Genomic DNA, 14,115 nt, shown 5'->3' on the forward strand with positions numbered 1-14,115 from the left:
AATCTGCAGGGGGCGGCGTTGCACTAACAGCTCACAAGAGCTGCTGGTTCAATGCCGCACTGTTGGATCAGGTCTGACAGACCTTTGTTAAATAAGCCCCATAGTGATCGACTCTTCATGCACACACAATCACATTTTCACCTTTTCAGGCACACACAATCACATTATCACCTTTTCAGGCACACACAATCACATTATCACCTTTTCAGGCACACACAATCACATTATCACCTTTTCAGGCACACACAATCACATTTTTACCTTTTCAGGAACACACAATCAAATTTTCACCTTTTCAGGCACACACAATCAAATTTTCACCTCTTCATGCACACACAATCAAAATTTCACCTTTTCAGGCACACACAATCACATTTTCACCTCTTCAGGCACAAACAGGGGCCCATTTATCAAGCTCCATAAGGAGCTTGTGGGCCCGTGTTTCTGGCGAGTTTTCAGACTCGCCAGAAACACAAGTTATGGAGCAGCGGTCTAAAGACCGCTGCTCCATAACCCTGTCTGCCTGCTCTGATGAGGCGGACAGGAATCGCCGGAAATCAACCCATGCACACACTATCAAATTTTCACCTTTTAAGGCACACACAATCACATTATCACCTTTTTCAGGCACACACAATCACATTTTCACCTCTTCATGCACACACAATCAAATTTTCACATTTTCAGGCACACACAATCACATTTCAGGCACACACAATCAGATTTTCACCTTTTCAGGCACACACAATCAGATTTTCACCTTTTCAGGCACACACAATCACATTTTCACCTCTTTATGCACACACAATCACATTTTCACCTTTTCAGGCACACACAATCACATTTTCACCTCTTTATGCACACACAATCACATTTTCACCTTTTCAGGCACACACAATCACATTTTCACCTCTTTATGCACACACAATCACATTTTCACCTTTTCAGGCACACACAATCACATTTTCACCTCTTCATGCACACACAATCACATTTTCACCTTTTCAGGCACACACAATCACATTTTCACTTCTTCATGCACACACAATCACATTTTCACCTTTTCAGGCACACACAATCACATTTTCACCTCTTCATGCACACACAATCACATTTTCACCTTTTCAGGCACACACAATCACATTTTCACCTCTTCGTGGCACACACAATCACATTTTCGCCTCTTCATGCACACACAATCACATTTTCACCTTTTCAGGCACACACAATCACATTTCTTTTTAATGACACGATGAGTCCATGGATCATCTTAATTACTAATGGGATATTCACCTCCTGGTCAGCAGGAGGCGGCAAAGAGCACAACAGCGAAGCTGTTAAATATCACTTCCCTTCACTCCCAACCCAGTCATTCTCTTTGCCTACGTTAGTGATAAGAAGTGGTAAAGTGAGGCGTTACAAAAGATTCTTCAATCAAGAGTTTATTATTTTTAAAGTAGTGCAAGATTGTGCTGCTTTGTTCTAGGGTGTAGCCGTAGCCCATATCAGTCTCTTCAGTAGAGCAGTGGTGGCTTTAGAGCAATGGGAACTTGTGGGACATAATTCTCACTGCGCCTCCCATACATTTATGCTGCCCTAATCCTGATAGCCTAAGCAAGATTACTCAGGCTTTATCATTTTTCCACAGGGCTATGTGAGGGAGAGGACCTCTCAAACCTGCTGAGCTGCCCTGCTGTCGGGCAGATTTTAAAGGTAAGTGTTGATTTTTTATTCTGGGTCTGGGAGAGGATCTCAGAGGAAGTGGAGCACTTTATTTTCCAAAAGGGACATAACTCATATTTCTATAGGGAGGGGACCCTGTGACAGCAAGTTGTACGCAGGCACTGGGGCTGAGGAGACTAGAAGGAATTAATTTCTATAGCTGAGTATAGGAAGGACTCAGTAGGAGGTGATTGTTTTTGGTGACAAGAGGTTCAGTAAGGTTCACATATTTGGGCTAAGATACTACCTATCAAGCGGTAGCACTATTGTCCCTCAGGTTTGAACAAGAGGCTCAGTTACTCCCGGTGGCTATTTTCAAATACTATGATAATGGCAACCGGGAGATTGATAGTTGTAATGCCCACGATGGGCGGAGTTTGTTTAGCACCGATTTGAGAGCGCACGCTGCTGTTTCTAGTACATTGATAGTGGCGACTGGCAGAGTGGTTGTTATCACGCCAACGAGGGCGGAGCTATTCTTGGTGCCGTTTTGGATTACGCACTACCTATTTCATTTCCGATTTCGGAAGGGAAAGTCTTTGTTTAGTTACAAGCACAGTCGTTACTGTTGTCACATATGTGGGACCGGACAGCTCCACAGCTGCGTTCCGGATCCTTTATGAATAAAAATGAAGCTAGTAACTTTTCTTTATTTCTAGTTACGTTTTATTTCTAGGTTTCTCAAAGACAGATGAGCACCTCAGCAAGATTAAGCTGAGGTGTAGATAGGTTCTACTATATTTGCGTACTAATTTATCTTTCTGCTGCTCACAAAAATATAAAGTTTCATTTTAAAATTTAAAGAGACAGTAACGTTTTATATGGGTTAACTTTTGTTACAAAATTTAACATGTTTCTTTGTTTAACTCATCCCTTGTGACTCAGGAGGGACCAAGAGGTCCTTTTAGGTGTCTCTTGGTTTTATTTTTTGATGCCAATGTACTTATAAAAATAGATTTTTCTGAACCTATTCCTTTTTAAGCGCATGCTGTTTAGGAGTTTATTGACAATGGTCAAGATATACCACAAATTTTCTCCCAATGTGTCCCAAAAAATTTATAGCCCACATGCAGTGCCCTGCGCTTCTACTCCACCTGGAGTTACATTTCACTGTAGAGAAAAATACAAAAGGACATATACTCATTCAATATTCTGAATGTTTCTGTCCTGTATCTTGTAAGAGGAGGATACTGAGAGGGGATTCTCAAACCCAGATGGGGTAATACCTTTATCTGATACTGAGGTTGTTTTTCCTTCAGTTCTGCTTGAATACCTCCAATTATAACTTGTGGAGGTTTTAGTTACCCTGGACGACTCAGTCACTACCGGAGTAGTCTATCCTAGAGATTCCAATAAATTATACTAAATGGGCCCTTCATGGTGGAAGTATTTCCTGTACCAGATAGGGTTATAAAGATATATGCTCAGGAATAGGAGAAACCGGGTATCCCTTTTTCTCTCTTTCCCTATATTTAAAAGGATGCTTTCTATAGCAGACTCTATCAAGAAGTCTTTGCAGAAGTGAGATACTATTCCCATAGATGATAGTAGTTCCTTTTGGATGCTTGCAGGATAAGGACCCTATGATTAGAAGTTAGAGGGTTTACATTGACAACCTGTGGTTGGTATGGCTACTGTCGCCAGTGCGGCCATGTACTGGTTTGATGCATTGTCTGTTTCTATTGGACAGACATCCCTCTCGTAGGGATGGAATAGTTGCCCTTAAGTTAGTAAACTCCTTTAACTCAGAGTTTTTTTTAAGCTGGGAGCTATTATTCAGACTTTGCCATATTGGCCGCAGAGCAGTATGGTTAAGATCTTGGTCTACGGATGTTTCATCTACAGGATAAGAGAAATAAGTGAAAGGACATCAGAGAGAATTTTAGGTTCTTTCGAGATTTCTAGGGAAATCCTTTCCCTCCTTCTCCCAAGCAGGAGCAGTCTAAGCCTTCATGGAAGACCCAATCAGTCTTAGAATAGGGGAAGTCAGCCCAAGAAGCCTGCCGTTGAATCAAAGACAGCATGAAGGGCGTGCACTCGATCCGTAAGGGGGCAAGTATTCCTTCTTTCGATCAGGTTTGGCTTTGTGATCTCATGGTCCTTGGGATGGTGTACATTGTGTCTCAGGGATACAAGTTAGAGTTCAGAACTTTCCTCCCAGGGGCAGGTGTCTGCTTTCAAGATTATCGGCAGACCAGACTAAATATAGAGGTGTTTTTACTCTGTGTACGGATTCTCTCCGACATGGGAGTGATAGTTCTTGGTCCAATGCAGGAATGAGGTCTGGGATGCTACTCCTATTTGTTCATGGTTCCCAAGAAGGAGGGAACCTTCAGACCTATTTTAGAATCCACTCAGGGTTTGCAGAGTACCATATTCCAAGATGGAAACTATCGTTCCATTTTTCGTTTGGTCCACAAGAGTCAATTATGACCACGGGAGATTTGAAGGATGCATACTTGCATCTTCCCATCCACATGGACTATCTCAATTTTCTAGGGTTTGTCTTTCTAGACAAACATTCCAACTCGTGATTCTTTCCGACCTGGTCACTGTTCTCAGAATTTTTTCAAGGGTTCCGGGACCACTGCTACTGGTGCTCTGATTGCAGAGCATTGCAGAGACACCTTTTCTGGACGACATTAACTGGTTCAGGCGCCTTCCTTTAGACAAGTAGGATTATGCACAATTTTATTTGCGGTCTCCCGATTGGAAGGTGAATTTGGTGAAGAGTTCCTTAGTTCCATCTACAGGTGTAGTTTTCTTGGAGAGCTATATTAGTCTACTCATCAATGAAGCTGACTGTAGTCAGGAATTCAAGGATTTCATTCTTACCTAGCCTTCAGTCCCATCACTGGCTTAGTGTATGGAGGTATTTGGGCTGATGGTAATGGCAATGGACATCCTTCCAGTTGCCCGTTTCCACCTTAGTTCTCAACATTTAAGAATTTTAGATGGTTGTCTCAGGATCCTTGCTTCCAGGGAACCTGTTTTTGCAGTTCTTCTGGGTGAGTGTGACAACAGATGCCAGCCTTTTGGGCTGGGGAACTGTTTGGGGCCCTCTAAGAGCAGGGGACGTGGACTCGGGTGGAGCCTGTTCTTCTCATAACCGTTTTGAAAAAGAAAATTATCTCCTAGCCTAGCCTCAGTTAGCTTCGACCGGGTTTATCAGGTTTTAGTTAGATCTTACTTCAGCCGTCGGGGTCTCTGAGTTTTCTCGGCCATGACAGAAGTAGTCAAGATCGTTCAGTGGTCAGAGACCCACAATTGCTGTCTGTTGACAACCTGCATCCAAGATGGGATTTCTGAGAGGCGGTCTTTGTAAGTAAGCAGACTTTTTATCCAGCGGAGGGGGAAGTCCAGCTGGGAGTTTTCCAGCCGGACTCTCAATGGGGTCAGTTACAACTGAATCTCATGGCTTCTCGACTCGTTACTTTGGAATTTCAGTCTTGCATACTTAATTCCTCCATTAAATTTTTCTTCTGTAGTCTTGGCTCGAACTAAGCAGGAGAAGGCATCAGTGATTCTCTTTTCACCGGTGTGGCCCGTAAGAATGATATGCAGTTCTGGTGGATGTGTTACTTCCTCCACCTGGGAATCCCATGGAGGAAGGACCTTCTACTTCAAGGACCCTTCCTTTATTCTCTGTAGCTGACTACTGGAAGATGGAAGTTTTTTTTTTTTTTTTTTTGTGTTTAATAAAGTTTTATTGAGTAATAATAAACATAGTACAGAAAATCATACCACACATAGACAAATGTGACAAGTAAGTTCAAGGGGGAAGGGGGAATAAGGGGCAAGCACAGAGATATCTTCTGCCAGAAGAAGATGGAAGTTTTATTTCATCCAAGCGTGGATTAGGAATTGATCAGTGAGACCATGAATCAGGCTCGTAAACCTGTATCTAGGAAGATTTTACCCATATGACATGGCGTAAATATTTTTAATGGTGTGAATCCAGGGTTTATTCCTGGAGTAGAGTCAGGATTCCTAGGATATTGTCTTTCTCCAAGAGGGTTGGAGCAAGGACTATTGACATGCACCCTAAAGGGTTGAATTTCTGCCTTTATCGATTTTATTACTCGAGCGTCTGGCAGATGTTCCAGATGTAAAATTCTTTTGTCAGGCCTTGGTCATGATCAGGCCTGTGTTCAAGCCAGTTACTCCTCCATGGAGTCTTACTTTGGTTTTAAGAATTCTTCAAGGGGCTCAGTTTGAGCCTATGAATTCCGTCAATATTAAGTTATCTTGGAGTTTTATTTCTTGATACTATTTCTTCTGCTCGCAGAGTGTCAGAGCTCTCGGTATTGCAGTGTGAGTCCCATTACATTACCTTATTTTTCATTTTGATAAGGTAGTTTTTTCGTACTAAATTAGGATTTCTTCCTAAGGTAGTTTCTGATCAGAACATCAATCAGGAGATTGTTATTCTTTATTTGTGTACCAATCCTACTTCTCAGAAGGATCGGCTTCTGCACAATTTGGATGTGATTTGTGTTTTAAAGTTTTACCTGCAGGTGACTAAGGATTTTCCTCAGTCTTCTGCATTGTTTGTAGTTTTCTCAGGAAAATGTAAGGGACAGAAAGCTACAGCTACTTTTCTTTCTTTTTGGCTGAAGAGTATCATACTTTTTGTGTATGAGACTGCTGGACAGCAGCTTCCAGAGAGAGTTACGGCTCATTCCACGAGGGCTGTTGCTTCCTCATGGGCGTTCAAGAATGAAGCTTCTGTGGTACAGATTTGCAAGGCTACAACTTGGTCCTCTCTTCTCACTTTTTAAAAGTTTTTCTATATTTGACATTTTTGCTTCGGCTGCGGACGCTTTTGGGAGAAAGGTTTTTCAAGTAGTGGTGCCTTCCGTTTAGGTTCCCTGTCTTGTCCCTCCCCTATCATCTGTGTACTCTAACTTGGGTATTGATTCCCATTAGTAATTAAGATGATCCGTGGACTCATTGTGTTATTAAAAAGAAAAGAAAATTTATGCTTACCTGATAAATTTATTTCTTTTTTGACATGATGAGTCCAGGGCCCGCCCTGTTTTTGTATGAGACAGGTTGTTGGGTTTTTAAACTTCAGACACCTCTGCACCTTGTTACTTCCTTTCTCTCCTTGACTTCGGTCAAATGACTGGGTTGGGAGGGAAGGGAGGGGATATTTAACAGCTTTGCTGTAGTGCTCTTTGCCGCCTCCTGCTGACCAGGAGGTGAATATCCCATTAGTAATTAAGATGATCCATGGACTCATCGTGTCAAAAACATAATTTATGCTTACCTGATAAATTCCTTTCTTCTGTAGTGTGATCAGTCCACGGGTCATCATTACTTGTGGGATATTAACTGCTCCCCTACAGGAAGTGCAAGAGGATTCACCCAGCAGAGTTGCTATATAGCTCCTCCCCTCTACGTCACCTCCAGTCATTCGACCAAGGACCAACGAGAAAGGAGAAGCCAAGGGTGTAGTGGTGACTGGAGTATAATTTAAAAAATATTTACCTGCCTTAAAAAACAGGGCGGGCCGTGGACTGATCACACTACAGAAGAAAGGAATTTATCAGGTAAGCATAAATTATGTTTTCTTCTGTTAAGTGTGATCAGTCCACGGGTCATCATTACTTGTGGGATACCAATACCAAAGCAAAAGTACACGGATGATGGGAGGGATAGGTAGGCTCTTTATACAGAAGGAACCACTGCCTGAAGAACCTTTCTCCCAAAAATAGCCTCCGAGGAAGCAAAAGTGTCAAATTTGTAAAATTTGGAAAAAGTATGAAGCGAAGACCAAGTTGCAGCCTTGCAAATCTGTTCAACAGAGGCCTCATTCTTAAAGGCCCAAGTGGAAGCCACAGCTCTAGTGGAATGAGCTGTAATTCTTTCAGGAGGCTGCTGTCCAGCAGTCTCATAAGCTAAACGAATTATGCTACGAAGCCAAAAAGAGAGAGAGGTAGCAGAAGCTTTTTGACCTCTCCTCTGACCAGAGTAAACGACAAACAGGGAAGACGTTTGTCGAAAATCTTTAGTTGCCTGTAAATAAAATTTAAGGGCACAAACTACATCCAGATTGTGCAAAAGACGTTCCTTCCTCGAAGAAGGATTTGGGCACAAGGATGGAACAACAATCTCCTGATTGATATTCCTGTTAGTGACTACCTTAGGTAAGAACCCAGGCTTAGTACGCAGAACTACCTTATCCGAGTGAAAAATCAAATAAGGAGAATCACAATGTAAGGCTGATAACTCAGAGACTCTTCGAGCCGAGGAAATAGCCATTAAAAATAGAACTTTCCAAGATAACAACTTTATATCAATGGAATGAAGGGGTTCAAACGGAACACCCTGTAAAACGTTAAGAACAAGGTTTAAACTCCATGGTGGAGCCACAGCTTTAAACACAGGTTTAATCCTGGCCAAAGCCTGACAAAAAGCCTGAACGTCTGGAACTTCTGACAGACGCTTGTGTAACAGAATGGACAGAGCTGAGATCTGTCCCTTTAAGGAACTAGCGGATAACCCCTTTTCTAAACCTTCTTGTAGAAAAGACAATATCCTAGGAATCCTAACCTTACTCCAAGAGTAACCTTTGGATTCGCACCAATATAGGTATTTACGCCATATTTTATGGTAAATCTTTCTGGTGACAGGCTTCCTAGCCTGTATTAAGGTATCAATAACTGACTCAGAAAAACCACGCTTTGATAAGATCAAGCGTTCAATTTCCAAGCAGTCAGCTTCAGAGAAGTTAGATTTTGATGTTTGAAAGGACCCTGAATCAGAAGGTCCTGTTTCAGAGGTAACGACCAAGGTGGACAGAATGACATGTCCACCAGATCTGTATACCAAGTCCTGCGTGGCCATGCAGGCGCTATTAGAATCACTGATGCTTTCTCCTGTTTGATTCTGGCAATCAATCGAGGAAGCATCGGGAAAGGTGGAAACACATAAGCCATCCTGAAGGTCCATGGTGCTGTCAAGGCATCTATCAGGACCGCTCCCGGATCCCTGGATCTGGACCCGTAGCGCGGAAGCTTGGCGTTCTGTCGAGACGCCATGAGATCTATCTCTGGTTTGCCCCAACGTGGAAGTATTTGGGCAAAGACCTCTGGATGAAGTTCCCACTCCCCCGGATGAAAAGTCTGACGACTTAAGAAATCCGCCTCCCAGTTCTCCACTCCCGGGATGTGGATTGCAGACAGGTGGCAAGAGTGAGACTCTGCCCAGCGAATTATCTTCGATACTTCCATCATTGCTAGGGAGCTTCTTGTCCCTCCCTGATGGTTGATATAAGCTACAGTCGTGATGTTGTCCGACTGGAACCTGATGAACCCCCGAGTTGCTAACTGGGGCCAAGCCAGAAGAGCATTGAGGACTGCTCTCAATTCCAGAATGTTTATTGGAAGAAGACTCTCCTCCTGATTCCATAGTCCCTGAGCCTTCAGAGAATTCCAGACAGCGCCCCAACCTAGTAGGCTGGCGTCTGTTGTTACAATTGACCAGTCTGGCCTGCTGAATGGCATTCCCCTGGACAGATGTGGCCGATAAAGCCACCATAGAAGAGAATTTCTGGTCTCTTGAATGGAATGAAGGACACAGCATGCATTTTGAAGTTTTGTTAACCTGTCCTCTGTCAGGTAAATCTTCATTTCTACAGAATCTATCAGAGTCCCCAGGAAGGGAACTCTTGTGAGTGGAAAGAGAGAACTTTTCTCTTCGTTCACTTTCCATCCATGCGACCTTAGAAATGCCAGTACTATCTCTGTATGAGATTTGGCAGTTTGAAAGCTTGAAGCTTGTATCAGTATGTTGTCTAAGTACGGAGCTACTGAAATTCCTCGCGGTCTTAGTACCGCCAGAAGAGTGCCCAGAACCTTTGTGAAGATTCTTGGAGCCGTAGCCAGTCCGAATGGAAGAGCTACAAACTGGTAATGCCTGTCTAAAAAGGCAAACCTTAGATACCGGTAATGACTTCTGTGAATCGGTATGTGAAGGTAAGCATCCTTTAATTCCACTGTGGTCAAGTACTGACCCTCTTGGATCATGGGCAAAATTGTTCGAATAGTTTCCATCTTGAACGATGGAACTCTTAGGAATTTGTTTAGGATCTTTAAATCCAAGATTGGCCTGAAGGTTCCCTCTTTTTGGGAACTACAAACAGATTTGAGTAAAACCCTTGTCCTTGTTCCAACCGCGGAACTGGATGGATCACTCCCATTAATAAAAGATCTTGTACGCAGCGTAGAAACGCTTCCTTCTTTGTTAGGTTTGTTGACAACCTTGACAGATGAAATCTCCCTCTTGGGGGAGAGGATTTGAAGTCCAGAAGGTATCCCTGAGATATGATCTCTAACGCCCAGGGATCCTGAACATCTCTTGCCCAAGCCTGGGCGAAGAGGGAAAGTCTGCCCCCCACTAGATCCGGTCCCGGATCGGGGGCCCTCAATTCATGCTGTCTTAGGGGCAGCAGCAGGTTTTCTGGCCTGTTTGCCCCTGTTCCAGGACTGGTTAGGTTTCCAGCCTTGTCTGTAGCGAGCAACAGCTCCTTCCTGTTTTGGTGCAGAGGAAGTTGATGCTGCTCCTGCTTTGAAATTACGAAAGGAACGAAAATTGGACTGTCTAGCCTTGGCTTTGGCCTTGTCCTGAGGCAGGGCATGACCTTTACCTCCTGTAATGTCATCAATAATCTCTTTCAAGCCGGGCCCGAATAAGGTCTGCCCTTTGAAAGGAATATTAAGCAATTTAGATTTAGACGTAACATCAGCTGACCAGGATTTTAGCCACAGAGCTCTGCGTGCCTGAATGGCGAATCCTGAATTTTTAGCCGCAAGTTTAGTTAAATGTACTACGGCATCTGAAATAAATGAATTAGCTAACTTAAGGAATTTAAGTTTGTGTGTGATGTCATCTAGTGTGGATGATTGAAGTGTCTCTTCCAGAGACTCAAACCAAAATGCTGCTGCAGCCGTGACAGGCGCAATACATGCAAGAGGTTGCAATATAAACCCTTGTTGAACAAACATTTTCTTAAGGTAACCCTCTAATTTTTTATCCATTGGATCTGAAAAAGCACAGCTATCCTCCACTGGGATAGTGGTACGCTTAGCTAAAGTAGAAACTGCTCCCTCCACCTTAGGGACCATTTGCCATAAGTCCCGTGTGGCGGCGTCTATTGGAAACATTTTTCTGAATATAGGAGGGGGTGAGAAAGGCACACCGGGTCTATCCCACTCCTTAGTAACAATGTCAGTAAGTCTCTTAGGTATAGGAAAAACGTCAGTACTCGTCGGTACCGCAAAATATTTATCCAACCTACACATTTTTTCTGGGATTGCAACTGTGTTACAATCATTCAGAGCCGCTAATACCTCCCCTAGTAACACACGGAGGTTCTCAAGCTTAAATTTAAAATTTGAAATGTCTGAGTCCAGTTTATTTGGATCAGAACCGTCACCCACAGAATGAAGCTCTCCATCTTCACGTTCTGCAAACTGTGACGCAGTATCAGACATGGCCCTTGCATTATCAGCGCACTCTGTTCTCATCCCAGAGTGATCACGTTTACCTCTTAGTTCTGGTAGTTTAGCCAAAACTTCAGTCATAACAGTAGCCATATCTTGTAATGTGATTTGTAATGGCCGCCCAGATGCACTCGGCGCTACAATATCACGCACCTCCTGAGCGGGAGATGCAGGTACTGACACGTGAGGCGAGTTAGTCGGCATAACTCTCCCCTCGTTGTTTGGTGAAATATGTTCAATTTGTACAGATTGACTATTTTTTAAAGTAGCATCAATACATTTAGTACATAAATTTCTATTGGGCTCCACTTTGGCATTAACACATATAGCACAGAGATATTCCTCTGAATCAGACATGTTTAACACACTAGCAAATAAACAGCAACTTGGAAATACTTTTCAAAGTAATTTACAAATAATATGAAAACGAACTGTGCCTTTAAGAAGCACAGAAAATATTATAACAGATAAAATAATTAAGTTATAGCATCAATCTTTGTCAGAATATACAGTTTTAGCAAAGGATTGTTCCCCTCAGCAAATGATAACTAACCCAGGCAGCAGAAAAAAATACACAAATAAACGTTTTTTATATCACAGTCAATACAATCAGCACAGCTCTGCTGTGAATGATTACTTCCCTCAAAAAAGACTCTTGAGATCCCTGAACTCTGTAGAGATGAACCGGATCATGCAGGAAGAAAATGAACCTCTGACTGAGTTTTTCTGATGCATAGTGAAAGCACCAAAATGGCCCCTCCCCCCCACACATAACAGTGAGAGGGATCAGTGAACTGCTCTAATTTAAATCAAAACTATTGCCAAGTGGAAAAAAAGTGCCCAAAACATTTTTTCACCCAGTACCTCAGAGAAAAAAACGTTTTTACATGCCAGCAAAAAAACGTTTTACCTCAATAATTAATTGTCATTTAAAACCTATTGCAAGTCCCTGCAAAATAGGTTAAGTCTATGTATACAGTTTAAAAGCCAGAGAAGTACCATTTCCCAGAAAACTGAAGTGTAAAATATACATACATGACAGCCTGATATCAGCTACATCTACTGCATTCAAGGCTGAGTTTACATTATAACGGTATGGCAGGATTTTCTCATCAATTCCATGTCAGAAAATAATAAACTGCTACATACCTCTTTGCAGATTAATCTGCCTGCTGTCCCCTGATCTGAAGTTTACCTCTCCTCAGATGGCCGAGAAACAGCAATATGATCTTAACTACTCCGGCTAAAATCATAGAAAAACTCAGGTAGATTCTTCTTCAAATTCTACCAGAGAAGGAATAACACACTCCGGTGCTATTATAAAATAACAAACTTTTGATTGAAGATATAAAAACTAAATATATCACCATAGTCCTCTCACACATCCTATCTAGTCGTTGGGTGCAAGAGAATGACTGGAGGTGACGTAGAGGGGAGGAGCTATATAGCAACTCTGCTGGGTGAATCCTCTTGCACTTCCTGTAGGGGAGCAGTTAATATCCCACAAGTAATGATGACCCGTGGACTGATCACACTTAACAGAAGAAAAGAAATAAATGTATCAGGTAAGCATAAATTTTCTTTTTCACCTCTTCATGCAAACACAATCACATTTTCACCTTTTTAGGCACACACGATAACATTTTCACCTTTTCAGGCACACACAATCACATTTTCACCTCTTCAGGCACACACAATCATATTTTCACCTTTTCAGGCACACACAATCACATTTTCACCTCTTCATGCACATACAATCAAATTTTCACCGTTTTAGGCACACACAATCTTCTTTTCACCTTTTTTCAGACACATACAATCACATTTTCACCTCTTCATGCACACATAATCAGATTTCCACCTTTTCAGGCACACACAATCACATTTTCACTTCTTCATGCACACACAATCACATTTTCACCTTTTCAGGCACACACAATCACATTTTCACCTCTTCATGCAAACACAATCACATTTTCACCTTTTCCGGCACACGACACAATCACATTTTCACCTCTTCATGCACACACAATCACATTTTCACCTTTTCAGGCACACACAATCACATTTGCACCTCTTCATACACACACAATCACATTTTCACCTCTTCAGATACACACAATCACATTTTCCCATTTTTTAGGCACACACAATCAAATTTTCACCTCTTCATGTACATACAATCAAATTTTCACCGTTTTAGGCACACACAATCATCTTTTCACCTTTTTTCAGACACATACAATCACATTTTCACCTCTTCATGCACACACAATCACATTTTCACCTCTTCATGCAAACACAATCACATTTTCACCTTTTCAGGCACACACAATCACATTTTCACCTCTTCATGCACACACAATCACATTTACACCTTTTTAGGCACACACAATCACATTTTCACCTTTTTCAAGCACACACAATCCAATTTTCACCTTTTCAGACACACACAATCACATTTCTCTTGTAAGATGTATCGAGTCCACGGATTCATCCATACTTATGGGATATTCTCCTTCCCTACAGGAAGTGGCAGAGAGAGCACCCACAGCAGAGCTGTCCATATAGCTCCTCCCTTAGCTCCACCCCCAGTCATTCTCTCTGCCTGCTTAACTGCTAGGAAGGGCAAAGGGAGTGTGGTGACAAAAATGTTAGTTTTTATTTTTTCAAGCAAAAGTTTGTTATTTTAAATGCTACCGGTGTGTACTATATACTCTCTGGCAGAAAAGGGATGAAGATTTCTGCAAGGAGGATGATGATCTTAGCATTTTGTAACTAAGATCCACTGCTGTTCTCACAAGAGAACAGGAAAACTTCAGTTGGGGGAACAGTTTGCAGGCTAAACTGCATTAAGGTATGTTCAGTCTATTTTTTTCTAGAC

General features: G+C 42.2%; 1 protein-coding gene across 2 annotated transcripts in view; it reads right to left on the reverse strand.

Annotated features, from left to right (window-relative positions):
* The window catches only part of LOC128664168 (uncharacterized), a 310,587-nt gene that overhangs the window by 171,511 nt on the left and 124,961 nt on the right, over positions 1-14,115 (reverse strand). The gene's annotated exons all lie outside the window — the stretch shown is intronic.

Source organism: Bombina bombina, chromosome 6 (genome assembly GCF_027579735.1).
Source record: "Bombina bombina isolate aBomBom1 chromosome 6, aBomBom1.pri, whole genome shotgun sequence".
Lineage (NCBI taxonomy): Eukaryota > Metazoa > Chordata > Amphibia > Anura > Bombinatoridae > Bombina > Bombina bombina.